This window comes from Dipodomys merriami, unplaced genomic scaffold, assembly GCF_024711535.1.
Source record: "Dipodomys merriami isolate MVZ:Mamm:240054 unplaced genomic scaffold, mDipMer1.0.p SCAF_9, whole genome shotgun sequence".
In the NCBI taxonomy this organism is placed as follows: domain Eukaryota; kingdom Metazoa; phylum Chordata; class Mammalia; order Rodentia; family Heteromyidae; genus Dipodomys; species Dipodomys merriami.
In genome coordinates, this window is record NW_027206512.1 from 14530485 (window position 1) to 14553884 (window position 23400).

The window sequence follows — 23400 nt, forward strand, 5'->3', positions numbered from 1 at the left end:
GGCTGTACTTACGTCTTTCCATAACCAAGTATGGAGAAATTCTGCTTCAGATTGGTGGGGGAGGGTGCTGAGGCAGGTTACAGTCATAGAATGGGTCAGAATCCATGTCAGAAGGGCCCTATTGCTATCACCTTATGGACAATCAATGCGAAAGACTGATAAAGTCATGTTTATTTATCTGCTTATTTAATTTTGCTGTGTGTGCTGGAGATCAAACCCTGGGCTCCACATTTACTCTAAACACTTTTATTTATTTTTAATTAGCATCAACCAGTTATACAGTAGTTTCATTTTAACATGTGCCAGTAGCTTGAATTCAGAGACTTGAACTCAAGACCTGAATGCTGTCCCTTAGCCCTTTTGCACAAGGCTGATGCTCTACCACTTGAATCACAGCTCCATTTCTAGGGTTTGGATGGTTAATTGGAGATAAAATGTCTCACAAACTTTTCTACTTGAGCTGGCTTCAAACCACAATCTTCAGATCTCAGCCTCCTGAGTAGCTAGGAGTACAGGAGTGAGCCTCTGGTACATGGTTTGAATCCATTTTTAAGTTGATTCTTGTCTGTGGTTTAAGATAAAGGTTTAATTTCATTCTTTAGCATATGAACATTCTGTTTTCTTCCAGTTCCTTCTTGGAGAGACTGTCTGGCTGGATTGTATATATTTGACACCTTTGTTGCGGGCCAGTGGATGATAGGTGGATAATATACTTCTAGATTCTCTATTCTGTTCCATTGGTCTGTCTTTGTGTATGTACAGTTTTAATAGGTGTATCTTTGTATTTGCAAATCAGGAAATGTGATGTTGCCAGCTTTTTTCAATTTGGCTACGCATGTTTTTTTTTGCAGATATATAGAATTTATTGTTCATTCTGTGTGCAAAAGTTGTTACTGTATAATCTTTTTTTTCTGGGCCTGGTCTCATGCCCAAGGCCTTGCAAATGCTAGGTCCATAATTCACTGCGCTCCATACATCTCAGCCCTTTTAATTTCTTGAGTTAGGACTTTGAAGCCAGGTTGGAAGTAGTGAAAGAAGTGGTGAAAGTGAGTATCCTTGCTGGTTTGCGAGGAAAAGCTTTTAGTTTTCTACATCGAGTACAATGTTAGCTGTGGACTTTGCAGACAGCTTTTATTCTGTTGAAGTCGTTTTCTTCTAGTACTAATTTCTTGAAAATCTTTATCAAGGAAAGGCACTGGATATGTTGAAAGGCTTTTTCTGCATCTATGGAGATGGTTACTTCATTTTTATTCTTTATCCTGTTATTTCAGTCTATCACATGAATTGATATCCTTGCATCCAGGGGTAAATTTCACTTAGTCATGGAGTAAATAATACTTTTACTGTGCTGTTGTATTTCATTTGTTAGTATTTGTGAAGGAATTTTAGATTAATATTTATTAAGCGTATTGGCTGATAGTTTACTTGTGTCTTGGGCTTTTAGCATCAGAGTACTACTGACTTTATAAAATAAGTTCAATTTTTTTAAGTTTGAAAAAGATTGGTTTTAATTAATTAATTATTCTATCAGTACTAGGGCTTGAATTCAGGGTCTGGCACTTTACTAGTTGAGCCACACCTCCATTTCTGGCTTTTAGTTAATTGAAAATAAGAGTTTCATGAACTTTCCTGCCCAGGCTGGCTTAGAAGCATAGTTTTCAGATCTCAGCCTCCTAAGTTACTAGGATTACAGGCATGTGGCACCAGCCATGCTCCTTGGAGCTAGAAGCTTGGCCTTAATTCTTTAAAAGTTTGGTAGAATTGACCTGAAAGCCAGTTGGTCTTGGGCTTTTCCTTGTTGATAAAGTTTTGATTACTGATTCAATTTTTTTTTCTGTTTTTTGCTGGTCCTGGGGCTTGAACTCAGGGCCTAGACACTATCTTCAATGCTTTTGTGCTCAAGGCTAGTGCTTTACCACCTGAGCCATGGCTCCATTTCAGATTTTTTGTGTTTAGTTGGAGATACTAGTCTCACAGACTTTTCTGTCCAGACTGACTTCAAACTGTGATCCTCAGACCTCAGCCTCCTGAGTAGCTAGGATTGTAGACATGAGCCACCAATGCCAGCAAATGATTTAATTTCAGTAGTAATAGTTATAGGTATGCTTTGATCCAAAGGAAATGCCTATTTGCTTAACAAATGAAGTAACCAAATCAAGTCAGTAAGATCAGAAAAAAACGAGTTATTTGTCAAAACAAAATAAATTTGGTGGCAAAAATAATTAACAACCTTAGTGAACAAAAAGTTTACTATCACAAACATTCACAGTATCAGAAGTATAAATCTAAATAATCCTTTAGACTATTATAACAAATTTTCAGCATTCCAGGACAGCTTTTTGCCATTCCTTGTAAATATTCTTAGAAACTCAGTTTTGCATATGTGTGATGAGTGTATCTTTTCCTTCAATTTTAGGATGAACTGTATGCAAATGTTCACCTAGCTTTTCCACCACTCTAACAAGATGGAATGTCTAGTTGAATACTTGATCTCCTCAAAGCTCTCATTCAGTAGCCTTGTAGTTCTTTTTTTTTGTCTTTTTTTTAATTTTTTAATTTAATTTTATTTTATTTGTGAACATACTGTACAGAGGAGTTACAATTACATGGGCAAGATAATGCGTACATTTCTTACCAAGCATTGCAGCCTCCTCCTTTGTTTACCCTTTACATCCCTTCCCAGCCTCCCCCCCCCCCCGCCTCCTCCTCCCCCCCTCCTCCTCCCCCCCCCACCGACGTTGTAAAGCTCGTTTTGGACATGACAACTTGTACTTCTCATTGTTGCAACAGGTACACCTGTATCCTTAAACAACTGGTTTTTCCCCATCTCCTCCACAAGTTATACTGACATCAAATATAGTGAAAGCAGGGGTTATACTGTGGAGGAGGGACATACAAAGCAACAAAGAGATAATCTTATAAATGCGTTAGAAACACATGCATAAAAGAAAAAAAATTAAAATACACATCTAAGGGTTCATTTTCCTGACATCACATTATCTGACCTTTTCCGCTTGACTCATACATATTCTAGATATTACAAATAAGGGAAACCATGGGACCTATGTTTCTTTGGGCCTGGCTTACTTCACTTAATATAATTTTTTCCAAACCTTTGCATTTCCTAACAAATGGGGCAATGTCATTCTTTCTGATGGAGGCATAGAATTCCATTGTGTATATATACCACATTTTCTTGATCCATTCATCTACTGAGGGGCATCTGGGTTGGTTCCATATCTTAGCTATGGTAAATAATGCTGCAATAAACATAGTTGTGCTGGTAGCTTTAGTGGGGTCTTGTTTGTAAACATTTGGGTAAATGCCCAAAAGTGGGATTGCTGGGTCATAGGGGAGTTCTATGTGAAGTCTTTTGAGGAACCTCCATACTGCTTTCCAAAGTGGTTGAACAAGTTTACATTTCCACCAACAATGAAGTAAGGTTCCTTTCTGTCCACATCCCCTCCAGCATCTGTTGTTGTTAGAGTTCTTGATTTTTGCCATTCTAACTGGAGTGAGGTGATATCTCAATGTTGTTTTGATTTGCATTTCTTTTATGGCTAGGGATGTTGAACATTTCTTCATGTGTCTATTGGCCATCCTTCTTTCTTCTTCAGAGAAGTTTCTCTTTAAGTCTTTCGCCCACTTATTTATTGGACAGTTGTTTCTTTGAGGATTTGTTGTTGGGTGGTTTAATTTTTTGAGTTCCAAGTATATTTTAGATATGAGACCCTTGTCCGTTGTATGGCTAGTAAAGATCTTCTCCCAATCCGTGGGCTTTCTATTGGTCTTGCTAGCTATGTCATTTGCCCTGCAGAAGCTCTGCAACTTTATGCAATCCCATTTGTCCAACCTTTCTTTGATTTGTTGTGTTTCCGGGTCTCTATTCAGAAAATTTCGGCCTGAGCCAAGGAGGCCTAGGGTTTCTCTTATTCCATCCTGTAATGTTTTCAGAGTGTCTGCTTTGACTTCAAGGTCTTTGATCCATTTGGAGTTGATTCTGGTGCAGGGTGATATATAAGGATCTAGCTTAAGTTTTCTACATGTAGTTAACCAATTTTGCCAGCACCATTTACTGAAGAGGTTGTCTTTCTTCCATTCTATTGTTTTAAGCCTTGTAGTTCTTTACAAGGATCCTCACTCATTTGTCTTCATAAAATCTGACACAGCAGACAATATTTCAATATTAACTCAGTATCTTGAGTAAATAAAAGGAAGGAAATCAGAAAGCCACATTGTATAATGGGATGAGATAGGGAAGCCCTGTTAATAAAAGGGCAGGCCTTTGATTTAGTTGGAAGAGAGAAGGATAGCTAGGTAGACAAATAATCAGCTGCAATAGTGCACTGAGCTTCTAGATTAATAGATGTATTTACCCGAACAGGTCAGCTCCCATTTGTCAAGGCATTAATGAGACCTCTTTCCTTCTGAGGGAAGCAATTCTACTTCCTGACGGCAGGTGGCAGCGTTGCTTTCCACAAGTCCTGCTCAATTGTGGTTAGCTGAGTGTATGTGATACATGCACCCAGACAGAAGCGCTTGTTGCACTGCAGGAAATCGTAGCCTTTTAGAATTTCATGAAGAAGAGAAATGCCACTGTTATGATAATACAGTGATTTTTATATTTTCGATCGGTCTCTAGAGCAAGCAAATACTGTAACTGGGTTAAAAATACCTGGGGCAGGGCCCATGGGAAACAATTCAGCCAAGAAACCATGGGATAAACATGTAAGAAAAGAACTGAATACTGTTCCTTGTCCTCATTTGTTACAAAAAATTAAAACAACAGGAAAGAAAATTTTTTTAAAAAGGAGTGATCCATAATCACCCATTGCTGCATAGCTGTGGTTTTCACTTTTGTGTATTGACTTTCAGTTATGTCCTTGTGTCTGTATATTTACATAGCTCTAAGTCAGAGTTGCCATTTATAATGTGTTAGATGAAGGAAGCGGAATGCTAAATGTTTTCCTGTATTTCTTCTTCATATCGTTCCTTTTTTTAATGGCTAGATAATATTCACATACTAGAATGAGAAACAACTTTATTGTGTAATCTTTAGTTCTTACCTGCTTTGTAGTCTTCTTGACTGTATCCTGTGTAGGAGGGATTGAGAAAAACTTATTACTTCTAAACTTCAGAATACTGACATAAACACAAGGGTCTTCCTACCATAGCTTTACTTGACAACTTTTGTGAAGAAGCAAAGTCATGGAAAACTAAGAGACAACTCCAGGACTTAAACTCATACTTCCGACTCATCATCTAGTGAACTCTTATTGACCTATCACTGTCTCATGACGTTTTCATTATGAATCCCTTCCCCATAGGATAAAATATTCCCTTTTTCTTCATTGCTTGCATTTGTGTGTGTATGCCAGTAGTGGGGCTTGAACACAGGACTGTATACTATCCCTTATCTCAAGACTAGCACTCTACCACTTGAACCACACCTGCACTTGCATTTTTAGAGCTAAGAGTCTCATGGACTTTCTGGTCTGAGCTGTCTTTGAACTGCAATCCTCAGATCTCAGCCTCATGAGTAGCTAGGACTATTAGCTTGAGTCACTAGCACTCAGTCCTCCATTGCTTGTAATAAGTGGTGGTAAGATAAATAACAAAGTTAACCATATTAATAATTTTTTGGTACAACTCCTGGGATTTGAACTTAGGGCCTGACCATTGTTCCTGAGCTTTTTTTGGCTCAAGACCAGCACTCTACTACTTGACTGCTTCTTGCTTTTGTGTGAGTGTACACATGCGTGCATGTGTGTGTGTGTGTGTGTGTGTGTGTGTTTGTGTGTGTGTGGCTAATTGATGATAAGAGCCTCACAGACTTTTCAAACCAGGCTTGCTTGAGTAGCTAGGATTACAGGCATGAGCCACCAGTGCCCAGTTCATTTTCATAATTTTGAGTGTACAGTTCACTGACAGGATGGTCTCCTCCTGTTGTATAACTATAACCACCATTCTAGAACCTTTCAACATTTCAAAATTATACTGCCAGCATCACACACATATGCATCACACACACACACACACACACACACACACACACATGCATACACAAAAAAAGCAACATAACACCAAAACTGAACACTGTACCCATTAAAAAACAAATTTCCATTCTTCCTTCCAACTTCTTTCTTTTTTTTTTAAATTCAACTGTTAGGTTCTATTTTACTTTATTTTATTTTTATTTATTTATTTATTTTTAATTTTTTTATTGTGAAAATACTGTACAGAGGGGTTACAATTACATGGGCAAGATAATGAGTACATTTCTTATCAAGCATTGTTTCCCCTTCCCATTCTCCCCTCCCCCCCAACCCCCCCCCAAAGTTGTAAAGTTCGCTTTCGACATAACGACTTGTACATCTCATTGTTGCAATGGGTCCACCTGTATCCCTATTTAAACGATTTGTTTTTCCCCTTCCCCTCCACAAATTATACCGACATCAAATACAGTGAAAGCAGGGGTTATACTGTGGGGGAGGGACATACAAAACAACAAAGAAATAATCTTATAAATGTGTTAGAAACAATTGCATGAAAGAAAAAAATTTGAATACATATCTTAGGGTTCATTTCCCTAACATCACCCTATCTGACCTTTTCTGCTTGAGTTCCAACTTCTTTCTATCCTTATAAATTCATTTATTGTGATTATGAGTACCTCATGTAAGGGAAAACTTCCATGTCTACATGATGTGTTCAAATTTTCTTCTTGTAGTGTGGATCATATTTTCTTCCTTTTCTTTTAAGGCTGACTTAAAATATATATGCATCTTGTGTCCCTATTTTGCCTGTTGGGAATGTGGATATACAAGTGTTTGAGTCTCTGCTTCCAGTTCTCATGGTTATATTCCTAGAAAGAATGAGTGATATTAAAGTAAGGAGACTGGGTGTAGGACACATACCTTGTTCTTACAGCCACCTTGGTGCCTAGCTGGGTGGAGGGGCTTTCCACCTAGCTCTGAAAAACTCTAGAGGTGATAAAGGACGTTTTTTGGATTGCAAATGTGTCCTGAGTTGTTAAGATCCTGGAAAGTCTTGCTTCCTCTAGATAGTTGGCCCTTCATTTTCCCTGATTATCTCTTTTCATGATTTATTATTTTTTTTGTGGGGCCTGAACTCTAGGCCTGGGTGCTGTCCCTCAGCTTTTTAGCTCAAGGCTAGCACTCTACCACTTGAGCCACGGTGCCACTTCCGGCTTTTTCTGCTTATGTGGTGAAGAGGAATCGAACCCAGGGCCTCATGCATGCAAGGAAAGTGCTCTACTCCTGAGCCACCTTCCCAGCCCCATGATTTACTTTTATTTAACACTTTTATTAGGTTTAAGTGGCCTCATTTGGTTTGCTTTGCTTATGTATAACATTTTTATTAGATTTAAGTGTTCTCATTTGCTTTGCTTATGTATAACACTTTTGTTAGGTTCAATTCCTCATACCTTATGTGGTTGGCTTATATAAGCTTTGTGCTAGCTGCATTTGGGGCTGCTGGTCTTTGAGACAGGAGTCTACCACGCAGATGCCAGCCCTTTAAAAAAGACCCCCAATTTGACCTCTCCAAATGTCTTCTCTGTATCTTACCTACTGGATTTACGGAGTTGGCCTTATAACAATATGACAAATGTGTATGAAACTTTAAGAGAAGCCCCCAAGGTGTTTCCAAAATGATTGCATCATCTTTTTGTCCTCATCAGCAATTAATGAAGTTTCTAATTTCTCCATAATCTCACCAACACTTGTACTTGGTATCAGCCAGCCCAATGTTTGCAGGGTAGTAGCTTTTTTCTTTCTTTCTTTCTTTCTTTTTTGCTTTTATCTTTATTTTTGTGGCCTGAAATTGGGACTTGAATGCGTTCAGTCATTGACTAGTGTTCTACCAACTGAGTCATGCCTCCAACCCCTCTTATTATTTTTCTTTCTTGTATGCTAGTTCTGCAGCTTGAACACAGGTCCTGGGTACTGTCCCTAAGCTTTTTTGTTCAAGGCTAGCACTCTACCACTTGTGCCACAGTTCCACTTCTGTTTATGTGTTTTTTTTGTTTTGTTTTGCTTTCTGAGTTTTTTTGGTGTTTAATTGGAGATTAGAATCTCATGGACTTTTCTTCCTGGCTGGTTTTGAACTGTGATCCTCAGATCTCAGACTTCTCTGTAGCTAGGATTACAGACGTGAACCACTGGTGCTCAACACCTATTAGACATGATTGTATCTTCTCCCCCCTCCTCTTATTGGTGGTATCCTAATCAGTTCCTGCCCCTACTACAAAACACCAAGGGCAATTCTAAGAATAAAGGTTTATTTAGCTCATACTTTAAGAGATTCTAGACCATGAAGAGGTGCCCCCATTTCTTTAGGTCTCTGGTGAGGCAGCACTTCATGGCAGAAGTGCATAGCAGATAAAATGATAACATCATAAGCTAGGTAGAAAAACAAAAACAAGCCATGTACTTGTGACTCATACCTGTAATTCTAGCTACTTAGAAGGCTGAGACCTGATGATTGCAGTTTTGGCACACAAATTGGAGAGAATTTGATATCCAATTAACAAGCAAAAAGCTGGAAATGGAGGTGTGGCTAAATGATAGAGCACCAGCCTTGAGCAAGACAGCTAAGGGAGGATGGGCGGCTCCAAGTTCAAGCCCTAGTACTGACACAAGAAAACAAAAGGAAAGGAAAAAGGAAAAGGGAAGAGACTGTCTTACATTCTCCTTCAGTGACATGTACCCAGTGACCTAAGGACCTATCCACCCACCAAGTGTTACGCCACCTATCAACAGCACTACCTTGATGACCGAGCCTGTAACATGTAAATTTTTGGAAGGCATGAAGTCTTGACTTACATCATGGGATTTTTGCACCTGAATTCTGTGATACACTTGAAGTGTATGAAGTGGGGGAGACTGTATCTCCTCCTCTTCCCACAGGGCCAAATAACACATAGGTACCTAACTCATGTTAATTGATTTCTGACTGTGCACAGTCTCCCAATTTTGAGTTACTCACTGCTGTTCTTGGTCAAAGTGTTCTTTTATTGTTTTGGTGCTCTGGGGTGAAATGACAATCGAAAAGAGTTTATTTCCCTGAAGAGTCAGCATAGAAGAACTGTGTCAGGTATAATTTGGCCTTTTCATTTCATCAGAGCTATGGAGAGACTCACAACAAGCGTTTCCCATGATTTTTATTTAAGAAAGGATTTTAAGACAACTCTTAGATGACAGATAATGGGTTGGTGCTAAGGATCTGAACTTGAACAGAAAAGAGTTCCTATACTGAGAAATGCGTGGCTTGTTAAGTAACTGCATATAACCAGAGCAATGCAGCAGTGTGGAAAGGAAAACTTGCGTCCTATGTGTTACTATGGAATACTGAGGAAGTGGGCTCTGATCATGGAGGGGAGCAGGAGCAGTCTTCCAGGTATTATCTGATTTGTCTCTTAAAGTCTGAGTGCATCCCAGAAAGGTAGATTGGCCCTACCTGTGCAAAACCAGGGAGGGAGATGACAATGAGCATCTTAGAGCAACAGGACATTAGGTAAGATTGTGAACCAATGGGAACCCACTTCTATTTGTTTTTAATTTTTTATTGTTATCACCAAGGTGATATACAGAGAGGTTACAGTTATGTAAGTCTGGTATAGAGCAATTTCTTTTTGAGACATCCCTTGCTGTCTCCCAAGTTTATCCCTCCCATCCCCAGCCACAAGTTGTACAGTTCATTTTCAACATGGTGTCTAGTAAGTACCACTGCTGCATTTGTTCACCCTGTGTCCTTCCATTTCTGTGCCCTCCTCCCTCACCTTCCCAAAGACAGATACATGGCCAGGCACCAGTAACTCATGCCTGTAATCCTAGCTACTTAGGAGGCTGAGATCTGAGGATCACGGTTCAAAGCCAGCCTGGGCAGGAATGTCCGTGAGACTCATCTCCAATAAAGCACTAGAACACCAGAAGTGGTGCTGTGGCTCAAGTGGTAGAGAGCTCACCTTGAGCTGAAGAGTGCAGGGACAGCGCCCAGGCCCAGAGTTCAAGCCTTGCAACCACCACCAAAAACAAAAAGACAGATACATGAGCAAACAAGACAAAAAGGAAATGAAGACAGGAACAATGGAAAGAACTCTCAAAAACAAAGGAAAAAAAACTTGTTCCCATTTCTATAGATATGGTTTTGTATGATCAGATGTACACAGGCATTGTGTCTTTGTGTTCCTCTCCTAAAAGTATCCTCCTTTGGTCTCACTGTGTGTGAATGTCTAGAGTCCTGTGCAATTTATTATGCCCCAATGTATTTTAGATCTAGCTTGAACATATGAGAGAAAACATGCACCATTTTTGTTTCTTTTTTCTTATTTTATTTTATTTGTGAACATACTGTACAGAGGGGTTACAATTACATGGGCAGGATAATGCGTACATTTCTTACCAAGCATTGCAGCCTCCTCCTTTTGTTTACCCTTCACGTCTCTTCCCAGCCTCCCCCCCTCCCCCCCAATCCCAATCCTTCTCCTTCCCCCCCATCCCCCCCCCCCCCCCCCGCACCGACGTTGTAAAGCTCGTTTTGGACATGACAACTTGTACTTCTCATTGTTGCAACAGGTCCACCTGTATCCTTAAACAACTGGTTTTTCCCCATCTCCTCCTCAAGTTATACTGACATCAAATATAGTGAAAGCAGGGGTTATACTGTGGGGGAGGGACATACAAAGCAACAAAGAGATAATCTTATAAATGCGTTAGAAACACATGCATGAAAGAAAAAAAACATTAAAATACATATCTAAGGGTTCATTTTCCTGACATCACATTATCTGACCTTTTCCGCTTGACTCATGACCATTTTTGTTTCTGAGCTTGGCTCACCTCACTTAACATGATTTGTTCTAGGTCCATCCATTTCCCTGCAAATGATATAATGTTATGCTAATGGCTGTGTAAAATTTCATAGGGTAAAGGTACCATGTTTTATGGATCCACTCATCGATTGTAGAGCATCTGGGTTGTTTCCACAGGAATCTGCTTTGAGAGGAGGGAATGAAGTGGGGATTTGGGGCTGAATGGGCGGCAAGTGGACATTGTAAAGGTCTTTTCATGTATAGTCTTAAAGAGAAAGCTGAGAGCCTGGGGCACATCATTGGTAGCAGGAATAGAGAGTCAGTAAAGGGTGCTACAGGTGCTTCTAAGGTAGGAAGTGGGTGGGAATAGTGTCTAATTTGATATTGGAGATGAAAGAGGAGGAAGGAATCAAGTAGATAATGCCAAACTTCTACATAGAGGGACTCTTTTCTATTCCTTAATGCTTCAGAGTATTTTTAACTTAAAATGTGTGCTAAAGACTAGAATTGTGTGGCTCCAAAATAGCAAAAGTACACATAACATTTTTTAATTTAATTCTAGATTCTTCAGAGCTAATGTCCCCATACTGTGACTCATCTTTATTGACCTATTGTCATATATTTCTATATCCAGTTTTCGGAGACTATTCTGTGCCTAGTGCTTTCCCTGTGGTAGGGAAGGAATTGTACTGCTAGGAGGAAGAGAGTTTTGAGTGTGAGAAACAATGGAATTTTCCAGAACTGGAGTCTAGGGCATGATCAGGTAGTAATATTCCATACACTGCATTTGAACCAGAGAAGTTAGTGCAAATTATTGAGAAGGCATTTTTTTCATGTTATTCTTTAATCAGTTATTCTTTTTCTTTTAGTGGCCATTCTGGGGCTTTAATTCAGGGGCTACTGCTTGGGCTCAGCTTTTTTGTTCACCACTTGAGCCATGCCTCCATTTCCAGCTTTTTTTCTTTTTTTGGTGGGCTGGTTAATTGGAGATAAGAGTCACAAAAATGTGTCTGCTGGTGCTGACTTTGAGTCTTGATCTTCACATCTCAGTCTCCTGAGTAACTAGGATTCCTGGCATCAGCCACTGGTACCCAGCTGCTGCTTGTTTTAATCTATTCGCTTTAGCTGTTTTCCCTGACCCTGGATAAAAATTCAGGCATTCTCTTGAATATTTTGGCCATTATTACCTAATATAAAATCCAATAATTAAATCACTAATATAGTCAAGATTAAGAAAATAGGTCAACTACCTAAAATAATTAGACACCAACTCTATCTCACTATAGATTTCTCCCATGACTTCCAGCCCTGGCTAGGAGCAGAAGTGGAGGAAGAGGGGCGTGGTCAGCCACTGCTCTCAATAGCTCTTTTTTCTGACTCTTCCAGGCTGGAGATGAGAAGGCAGATGGAGGAGCAGGGGACAGAATGTTATTTACAGGACGCTGATAGAACCTGTGCATAGATTCTTTCTGTCTTAGGCTGCTCTGGGTTGCTTCTTTGGAGAGTCTTTACTGCTTCATTGTTGGAGGCATCTCACTAGAGGCATTTTTTAATATATTTTTATTGTAAAGATACTGTACAGAGGGTTACAGTTACATGAGCAAGGTAATGAGTCCATTTCCCATCGAGCATTGTTAACTCCTCCTTTGTTTTTCCCCTACTATCCCTTTCCTCCTCACCTCCCAAACTCTTCCCCCCTACCCTCTGCAAAGTTCATTTTCAACATAGTGTTTTGTACATCTCATTGTGACAATGGGTCATCCTGTATCCTTATTTCAACATTTTTTTTATTTCCCTTCCCCTCCCCAAATTAGAAAAATGTATATACAAGATGCAGGACACCAGAATCAAATACAGTGGAAACAGGGGTTATACCATGGTGGAAGAAAATACAAAGAAACAAAAAAATCACATGGTACATTAAAAGCAACGGCAAGAAAGATAAAATCTCTATGTCCCTATCTAGGGATTCATTTCACTTAGCATCAACCTATATGGTCATATGTACATAGCTTTTGACCTTTTCCACTTTTCCTAAACATATACTAGTTATTGTAGATAAGGAAAACCATGGGACCCATGTTTCTTTGGGCTGGCTTACTTTACTTAATATAAATTTTTCCAAGTCTTTCCATATTTTAATAAATGGGTAGTGTCATTTTTTTTCCAATGGAGGCATAGAATTCCATTGTGTGTGTTTGTGTGTGTGTGTGTGTGTGTGTGTGTGTGTGTGTGTGTATGTGTGTGTATATACAAATCACATTTTCTTGATCCATTCATCTACGGAGGGGCATCTGGGTTGGTTCCATATCTTAGCTATGGCAAATAATGTTGCAATAAACATAGTTGTGCTGGTAGCTTTAGTATGGTCTTGTTTGTGATCACTTGGGTAAATGCCCAAAAGTGGGATTGCTGGGTCATGTAGAGTCTTTTGAGGAACCTCCATACTACTTTCCAAAGTGGTTGAACAAGTTTACACTCCCACCAACAATGCAGTAGGGTTCCCTTTTGGCCACATCCCTTCCAGCAGCTGTTATTAGATTACTAGAGGGATTTATGTCTGGCTACTTTTTCCCTAGCCTGCGGGAATTCAGCAATACCTGCAGTCACTGTTCTTATAGTCTTGTAGTTCTCAATGGAGTAAGTTTGTCTCCCAGTAGACATTTGGCAATGTCTAAAGATATGTATATTGTGAGCTGGGCACTGGTGTCTCAAGCCTATATCACTGGCTATTCAAGAGGCTGAGATTAAGAATCATGGTTCAAAGCCAGCCTAGGCAGCAAGTCTGTGAGACTCATCTCCAATTAACCATCAGAAAGCCAGAAGTGGAGCTGTGGTTCCATGGTAGAGCACTAACTTTGAGCAAAACAAAACAGAAACAAAAGCAGAAGTCCAAGGACAGTGCCTAAGCCCTGAGTTCAAATTTCAGGCCTAGCATAAACAAAACAAAACATGTTCCTGTTGTCACAACTGGGAAGTGCTAATGGTAGGCTACCGAGACCTACCAGACTGCACAGAACAATTTCCTACAGCAGAGACTTCTCTAAGGACTCCTAAGGAAGTGTGAGGCAACTGTCAGGAAGAGTTGGGTAAGAGGGCATTTGGGTGGGTGGATAACAAAGCAAGATATATATGCATATATGGAAATGTCAAGTGATAACTATTAATATGTACATTTAATATACCTTAGTAATTCTAATTTAAAAAGCACTATAATTCTCTATGTCAGTAGTGTCCAAGTTGAACAAGCCCACACTAGAATGTGGAAAATTCTCATACATCTTCTGTCATAACAAATTCTGGGCTTTCAGGGAATGGATGTATAGTATTGTATATCACTGTAACCTAAATCTTTCAGTTTACCTGTCAACAGGTAAATTGTGTACATAAGCCTGTCTGTATCTCTCAAGTTGCAGCTATCTGTATGGTTCTGCTGATATCTCTCTTTCTCTCTCTGTTTAGGGAGGAGACACAAACTACAATTTCAGAGAAATCATACTCATAAATCTCTCCATCTCTCCTGTAGCTCCCCTGCTTTTGTGTGTGTGTGTGTGTGTGTGTGTGTGTGTGTGTGTGTGTGTGTGTCTGTGTCTGTGTGTGTGTGTATGTGTGTGTATGTGTGTGTCTGTGTGTGTGTGTGTGCGTGCCTGCTACTAGGACTTGAACTTGTCCTTGCTAGGTGCTTTACTACTTGAGCCACATTTTCAACTCCTTTTTTTTTGCTTTAGTTTGTTTTTTAGATAGGGTCTTACTTTTCTCAGGACTGGCTTTGAACCATGATCCTTGTACTTCTGTCTTCCAAATTAGCTGGGATTACAGGCATGTGCCACCATTTTGCTCTACTTTCATTCCCTCTACTTGAGTGATAGGCTTCATACTTAATTATTGTCAGATTTATGAGCCATTTATTGTTACAATAATATTATTTGGTTGGTCATGGGGCTTGAACTCTGGGCTTCGGCGCTGTCCCTGAGCTTTTCAGCTTAAGGCGAGTGCTGTACCGCTTGAGCCACAGCACCACTTCCAGTTTTCTAGTGGTTTTATTGGAGATAAGTCCTTTCCTGCCCAGGCTGGCTTTGAACCGAGATCCTCAGATCTCAGCCTCCTGAGTAGCTAGGATTACAGGCATGAGCCACCGGCGCCTGGCTACAATAATTCCTTTTTTTTTTTTTTATGCCACAGCACCACTTCCGGCTTTTTCCGGCTCAGATGTCAGTGTGTGGGGGTAGGTTAGTCAGGGGGAGTCATCCAGCCAATTCTTGATCCAACCTGATTCTGATTTTGGTTGTGTTATTGTGACATGCATTTTATCCTCCAGAAAGTCTGCTTGGGTGCAAGATCAACTGAGTTAAGTAGTGAACTACATCCCTTTCCCACAAAAATTATGTACATATTTTACGCTCAGCTTGTATCATGATTGTGACATGTTTACTATTATCCCACTCACCAAAGAAAGTTGCACTGACAGGTGCCAAAGTACTAAGTAGGAGTAGCATGGCATTTTCTTTTCTTTTCTTTTCTTTTTTTTGGGGGTCCGTTCGTGGGGCCTGAACTCTGGGCCTGGGCACTGTCCCTCAGCTCTTCAGCTCAAGGCTAGCGCTCTACCACTTGAGCCACAGCACTACTTCTGGCTTTTTTTCTTTTTGCTTATGTGGTGCTGGGGAATCAAACCCAGGGCCTCATGCATGCAAGGCAAGCGCTCTACCACTGAGCCACCTTCCCAGCCCCCAGCATGGCATTTTCTATAGAGAAGGTATAAGAACTTGCTCCTGGATGTAAAGATTGCTATTCCACTTGCTTTGAAATTTCCATGAATTATTCACTTATGAATGTGGTATGTCTTAGCTTTGAGCTCCACCTGAACATAAACAAGAAGATCCTCATATTAACATATGATGAACATATAGCTGTTTATCTAACACATTGTAGGATATATAGTTGGCCTGTAACATAACTGTTGTCTTTGTGGTTAAAATAAAAGAAGTATATAAATGACTGAAGGGATAGGTAGAAAAATTGGATGGAGAACAACATCTGGAAAGACATATTTGAAATGGGAATCTGTGGAGTCAGGAACTAAGTGGCTCTAGCCTGTTTCCATTCACAGCCCATCGCCAACCTCAAAATTGCAAATCTGCCTTGCTCTTCTGGAAAAATCAAGAAATTTCTAAAGTGCTATACAACAAGTGTTAGGAAACTAGTTCTCTTTGAATTCATATAGACAGCAAAACACTCAGCAAGGTATGTTGGGGTTTTCTCACCAGTATGTGCCCTTTGATTCTTTCCCTAACATGTAATGTTGATATCTGTATTGGGAGCCTGCATTGTGAAAGGCACTGACACAAATGCCTTAGGATCTTTCTTACAGCTCATAGAGGCTTACATGATCCATTTGCTCTTGGGAAACTGAGACTTAGAGAAAGGTTAAGTACTTGTTTAGTGACACGGAAATGGTAACTAGCAAAATAAAAACACATTCAATTCTAGTTTGCGTTTAATCTCGGCATTGTACTGCCCATACTCAAGTTTGAGTTTGAAATAAAACTCCTCGAACAGGTTTATTCTTCTTTCCTTCCCTCCTTCCCTATATTTTCATAGAGAACTTGGTAATTTCTTTGAAGCACTGGGAAAATGCTATCCCTTCAAACATTAGTGTTCTACCTCATAGCTGGACCACTCAGAAATGTGTTTTCTTTGCTCCCTCTGAACCATTAAATTGCACTCTCTCTTCTGGAGGGGAAAAGATGATATGTAATTATTTTCATGATTAACACTCCTATGCAGCTAATTGTAATTATGCCTAGTAATCACATCTATGTGATTGTCAATTCCTGCCTCAGTTGAATGTTTTTCCTTAGTTCAGCTTCACAAAGTTGATGGGGCTTTTATGCCAGTTTCTGAGCATGCACACACACACACACACACACACACACACACACACACACACACACACACACACATAGTAATTAATTAATTAACTTATTTGCTGGTACTGGGGCATGAACTTAGGGTCTGGGCACTATCTCTTAGCATTTTTGCTCAAGGATAGTACTCTACCACTTGAACCATAGCTCTACTTCTAGCTTTTTGGTAGTTAATTGGAGGTAAGAGTCTCACAGACTTTCCTTGTGAGCTTGCTTTGAACCATGACCCTCAGATCTCATCCTCTTGAGTAGTTAGGATTACAGGCCTGTGCCACTAGTGCCTACTTATATACAGATTTTTCAAGTGATATTGATCCCTGATATTAAAGCTTGTTAAAAGTAGAGCTCTCAGTCTTTTTATATAAAAATTGCCTCCAAGTTCTGGTAAGACTCCGTGTGATTCTGGATGTAGAGGAAGAAAAGAAGTAAAACAAAAAAGAATTCAAAGTGACTCCAATGGACACTGAAGTGACTGGGCTATTGAACACCTGGCTGTGTGGATGGTTTATGGAGTTTGTCCATTTATCACAGATACAACCTGCCAGGAGGAAATTAATTCAAAGTTCACATCCCTCCCAGATCTGCTCAAGATAATCAAAATGTGCGAAGGTTTACAGAAAGAGAATCAAAATAATTGTTGATAGTCCCTAGATAATCTTTTTGGTTTCTACTCCTTCAATAACGTACTTTTGGAATACTTTACCAACTGGAGTTTTGAATGAAGGAAAGAAGTAAACTATTCCTAATGTATACTAGTTCATAGGCCTTAATTCATGGTTTTCACATAGAACAAGTCAAAACAAGTAGCTTCTTCTATCAGTAGATCAAGGAGGGGAGCATGGCTTTTCTAATGGGATTGAGTTTGTATTATTGGTCAAACACTTCTTCTGCTCGTTAACTGTGTATACTTGGAAAAAATTTCTACCACTGAACTTTCTCCTTCAGCAATGGAAATGCTCATGCCTGCATTTCAGGTTGGTAAAAGTATGATAGAGATAATGAAGAAATAGTATTTTTGCTAGCCAAGTTTTCTCCAGATTGTCACAAAGCTATCTCCTTTAGCTTATTCAGGGTCATCGCAAAGCCGTCTCTCTTAGCATCCACCTAAACTGCCCTCCAATCAGTCTTGACATTTATCTTACTTGCTTTAGAGATCATCTAGATGTTTTGCTTGTGAATGTGCTTCCCCTGCAACACTTCTGCAACCTTTATATCCATGAGCAAGGTTTTTACCCCTTCTCTATAGAAAATGCCATGCTACTCCAACTCAGTACTTTGGCACCTGACAGTGCAACTTGCTTTGGTGAATGGGATAATAGTAAACATGCCTCAGGAATGACACAAGCAGAGACCTAAAGAAAACTTAAATAATTTTGTGGGAAGGGGATGTAGTGGTAAGGATGGAACCAGGAAATTTGCATGCTTAGTTCCCCTTATACTTCACCTGGGAAGTATAGACTGATCTGGCTCTGTCTCCAGCTCTTATAATGATGACTGACAACACATAGGACTTCATATAAATGTCTCTTGAATAAGTGACTGATACAAGCAATGTGCCCAACATAGATTCTAAACTATAGAAGAAATTCAGAACTTTAACCCAATTATCTCTTTTTTGGTATTCTTTTGGAAATGATATTGCCTATATGGTGAATATCTTTACGTGGATTTTAAAGATACATAAAGCTAGCTGGGTATCAGTGGCTCACACCTGTAATCCTAGCTACTCAGGAGGCTGAGATCTGAGGATCGCTGTTCAAAGCCAGCCTGGGCAGAAAAGTCCGTGAGAACTCATCTCCAATAAACCACCAGAAAACTGGAAGTGGAGCTGTGGCTCAAGCAGTAGAGTGCTCACTTTGAGCTGAAGAGTGCAGGGACAGTGCCCAAGCCCAGAGTTCAAGCCCCACAACCGACAAAAAAAACCACAAACAAACATAAAGCTGATACAATTGTTTTAGCATGTTTTGATAGCTGTATCTCATCTTCACCTACTCAAGAGACTGAGACCCAGAAGACTGAAGTTTAAAGTCAGTCAAAAGATTCACTAGACTTAATCTCTAATTAACCTGGATGAGATTTCTTATTATCATTCAAGGAAACCCCTACATTACTGGGCCAATAGGACATCGTGATGTTTCTAGTTTAAATGGGAACCTCAGAAATAAATGATAGGAGCTTTCTAAAACAGTTTGGGCTATTTTCCAGTTTCAGAGTTTTCTACATGTAAGTTCTTAAATGGTTGAAAAGGAGAAAAACAAAAGTACATCGTAGGGAGTCACTAAATTAAGCTTTTGGGGGGGTGTCCAGTCATGTGGCCTGAACTCTGGGCCTGGGCGCTGTCCCTCAGCTCTTCAGCTCAAGGCTAGCGCTCTACCACTTGAGCCACAGCACCACTTCTGGCTTTTATCTTTTTGCTTATGTGGTGCTGAGGAATCGAACCCAGGGCCTCATGCATGCAAGGCAAGCACTCTACCACTGAGCCACCTTCCCAGCCCACTAAATTGAGCTTTTTAAAAGAAACAGAACTATGTGATAAAGTAAGAAAAATGCATCATTATAAAACAAGAACAAAAATAGCCACACTCACAAGAGCAAAGTCTGACAGGTTTATTTTATCCCAGATAAGATCTAAGTTCTTTTTTAATATATATATTTTTTATTGTAAAGATACTGTACAGAGGGGTTACAGTTACATGAGTAAGCTAAGGAGTACATTTCCTACCAAGCATTGTTATGCCCTCCTTTGTTTTTCCCCCACCATCCCTTCCCGCCCCAAGGTCTAAGTTCTTCTTATTGAAGAATATACTAATTTCCACAGCATCCTTATGATTTAATTACTTTTGCATTTGCCACTTGACAAACAGGGAAAATGAGTTCTCCAGTTTTGATTTTGATGGTCTCTCAAAGACTTCTTTCTGTTAAAGACTTGTTCCCCAAGGAATACAGAAACAGGATGAAAAACGTCTGGTCAGATGGGAGCTTTTAGGAGACAGAACCTGCACAAGGTGGAATCAATTGCAAGTCCTTAAGTCATTTAAAGGTAGATCCTTGAAAGGAATCGTGAGAAAACAAGACCCTTGCTCTTTATCTCTTTTTCTTCCTGGCAATGAGGTGAGCAGTTTGCTCTGCCAAGTGCTCCTATCCTGAATAGTTCTGCTTTACTACAGGTTCTAAAGCAATGAGATTCTTTGATTAGAATCATCAAAATTGTGAACACTAATTCTCTTCTCTATATATGCTTCTTGCTTCAGGTATTTCATTAATTGTTTTGATTTACTGGTAACTCACTCATATATTTATTGTTCATCTACTAACAAACATGGGCAGAACAATACTCTGTGCTAAACACTCCTCTAACATTGACGTGTACAAACCAAGCATATGCTTTTAAACATTAAAGTACAATTTTATGGGCTTTAAGTAGTTGGACAGAGAGTTAACATTCAACATGTCATTTTATGAGTACAGTACATGTTGATCAATGCCACCCCTTTCATCAATCCCCCATCTCTCCCAAACCCACCCAAGCTCCCGTCAATGAGACTGCATCAAACTAAATGGTTTCTGCATAGTAAAAGACATAGTTAATAAGCTAGAAAGACAGCCTGCTAAATGGGATTGATCTTTGCCAGCTATAAGTCAAACAATGGCCTAAAATCCAGAATATATAAAGAGCTCAAGAAACCAAACCCTAAAAAAAAAATCTTTTGTAAACCAAATAATAAATTGGCAAAGGAGCTAAATAAAAACTCATCAGAAGCACAAATGGTCAACATGAAGAAATGCCTAACATTTGTAGTCATAAAAATGCAAAGTAAGAGCAGAAGCGCGCGCCAGTCCCGCGGATCTGTGTCTTGCTTCAACAGTGTTTGGACGGAACTGCCTCTCCACTCACCACCTCTGACCCTGATCTTCTCGCCCGTCGCCTGCTTCCAGGACCAACCAACGCCGTTTTGTTCTGTGGTTAGCTCTGTATTGATGACCAGCCATGACCTCCCAGATTTGTCAGACTTATTCCACCGAGGTGGAGGCTGCCGTCAACCGCCTGATCAACTAGCATCTGCGAGCCTCCTACACCTACCTCTTTCTGGGCGACTATTTCAATCGCGACGATGTGGTTCTGGAGGGCGTGGGCCATTTCTTCTGCGAGTTGGAGGAGGAGAAGCGTGAGGGCGCCCAGCGCCTCCTGAAGATGCAGAACCAGGATGTGCAGAAACCTTCTCAGGATGAGTGGGGTAAAACCGTGGAAGCCATGGAAGCCGCCCTGGCCCTGGAGAAGAGCCTGGACCAAGCCATTGTGGATCTTCATGGTTCTGCTCGCACAGACCCCCATCTCTGTAACTTCCTAGAGAACCACTTCCTGGATGAAGAGGTGAAGCTCATCAAGAAGATGGGCGACCACTTAACCAACCTTTGCAGGCTGGTGGTGGCCCCTCAGGCCCACCTGGGCGAGTATCTTTTCGAACGCCTCACCCTCAAACACGACTAGAAAACTCCAGAGTCCGGCAGCCTTTGAGGGGCCATCTCTGCCTCGCCAGGCATCAGGGTTTCCGCCCGAACTTCTGCCTCTAGCCATTCGGAAACTTCCTAACTAACCATCCTGGAGCCCTTCCCAAGCCTTGGACCAAATGAAAATAAAGCTTTTTGCAGCAAAAAAAAAATGCAAATTAAAACAACATTAAGATTCATCTCATTCCAGGAAAAATGGCCACTAGCAAAGAATAAAAGCAATGCAGGCAAGCAGGAACGTAGGGGGGAAGGAACTCAAATATATCATATTCAACCCTTGTTTCTTGCACCTAGAGTTCTAGGCCAGAGGACTAACAAATCAGGTGCAGCCATTTGTTCCGATATCTCAAATAAATAAGAGGGTAGGATGAAGGAAAGTGAAAAAGGAGATTTATTAGTGGAACAGGCATGCTATGGGAAGAGGCAAAGAAAGAATCACAATGTATCTTATGGCCTCACAACCAACAGAAAATAAATACAGACATACAGACATACATAAATAGAATAAACACATGATTAAATGACCTAGGAGATAATAGCACACACAGGCCTAGACTCCTACCTCAGCCTCTCAGTGCTAGGATTACAAATTTGTGCTGCCATACTCAACACAAGAATAATATTGAGGAAGAAATATTTTAAAATATGTTCCCAAATTCATAAAATTGCAACAGGTCCAAGGAGGTTAGAAAACCCAATCAAACTGAATAATTTTTTAAAAACTAGACAAGTTTGTCATATTCAAAATCTTGACAATTATGAAACCATGTAATTTGAGGGGGTGGGTGGGGTTGAAACTGGGAAGAATGGTGGAAGGGTTAATATTCTCAAGATGCTTTATACTCATGAATGGACATGTTCAATTGAAATCTTTTGTACAACTAGAGATTTTTTTTAAAGTCCTAGTCTGAACAGGCATTATTTCTTCTTTTTCACAGAAAAAGTGTTATCCACATACAAGCAGGAGACAAAGATCTTCTAAATAGAATTTTATGCAAAATAAAAGTATTATTAGTCTAAGTTGATGTAAAAAACATTAACCAAAATGTTAGTAGAATTATACTACAATGTTAATTTTGGTGCTTATGAAAAGTAAACCACATAAAAAAATCTAAAGATTAAAATAAGATGTACTTCTCAAAGGAAAGAATTTTAAGTGAAAGTCACCATGGAAACCAGGAAATAATGGATTAACATCGTATGAGAATGAAACTACAATGAAAACAATAAAGAAGAAATTAAAGAGAATGGAAAGATTACATGTCCTTGAATCAGTGGAGCTAATAATGTGAAAACAGCTATATTATTGATATGAATCTATATATTAAATGCAATTTACATTAAAATTCTTCTCTACAGTAGAAAAATAACACACTTAAAATTCATATAAAAGCACAGAAGACTTCTAATAGGCAAAGCAGTGCTAATGAAAAACAGAGCCATATGAAAAAAAAAACAGCATAGTATTGGCACAAACATTGATATGCAAGCAGCAAGATTCAAACAGAAAACCTAGGGGGGAAAAGCCAACACAGGTATACAGGTGCCAAAAAGTTAGTTGCCTTCACCCAAAGGCCAACTTCAACAAAAATGGTTTTAGGAAAAGATCTCCCATCCTGCTTTGAAATCAAATCAACGTGGATCTAAGACCAAAATGTAAATCCTGAAACTTTGAGCTCCTACTGAAAACCATCGTGAAAACACTGAGTGATCCGAAGATACAAAAGAATATCCTAAATAGAATCAATAGCTTAACAAATAACAGAGATTTACAAGAAAGGAAGAAAAGCAAAGAGTACCTGGCTCAGTTGCTGTCAGCACCACCCCATTTCCTGCCGCCTGGCACACAACATCATAGAATTTTTTTTTCATGAATTTTTTTCCTTACTTAAAATATCTGGCACATATACAATTATCTGTCCCATCCTGGAGTATAACTGAAATGCTGAATCTTACTTCTAGATGAGAGTTCTCATAGAAACTGCTTGAATAGACGCGCTTCCCCATTCCAGGCCATTGTTCACAGAATTCTCTGAGATCCTGAGCTGAGATCCTAGGAGAGAGCGCAGGCTCATGCCAGAGCTCCGATAGCTAGGGTTTTGTGGCTGTATTTGTGAGAGTGTGTGAGATAGA

At 39.8% G+C, this 23400-nt stretch overlaps 1 long non-coding RNA gene across 1 annotated transcript; it reads right to left on the reverse strand.

Annotated features, from left to right (window-relative positions):
• Positions 1 to 19446: 19446 nt before the first annotated feature.
• On the reverse strand, positions 19447 to 23193 carry LOC138820731 (uncharacterized). The gene is made up of 3 exons (XR_011369968.1): positions 23067 to 23193; positions 20840 to 21118; positions 19447 to 19754 (listed from the first exon to the last, which is right to left on the reverse strand). It is a non-coding gene; the product is annotated as an uncharacterized lncRNA (long non-coding RNA).
• Between the last annotated feature and the right edge of the window lie 207 nt (positions 23194 to 23400).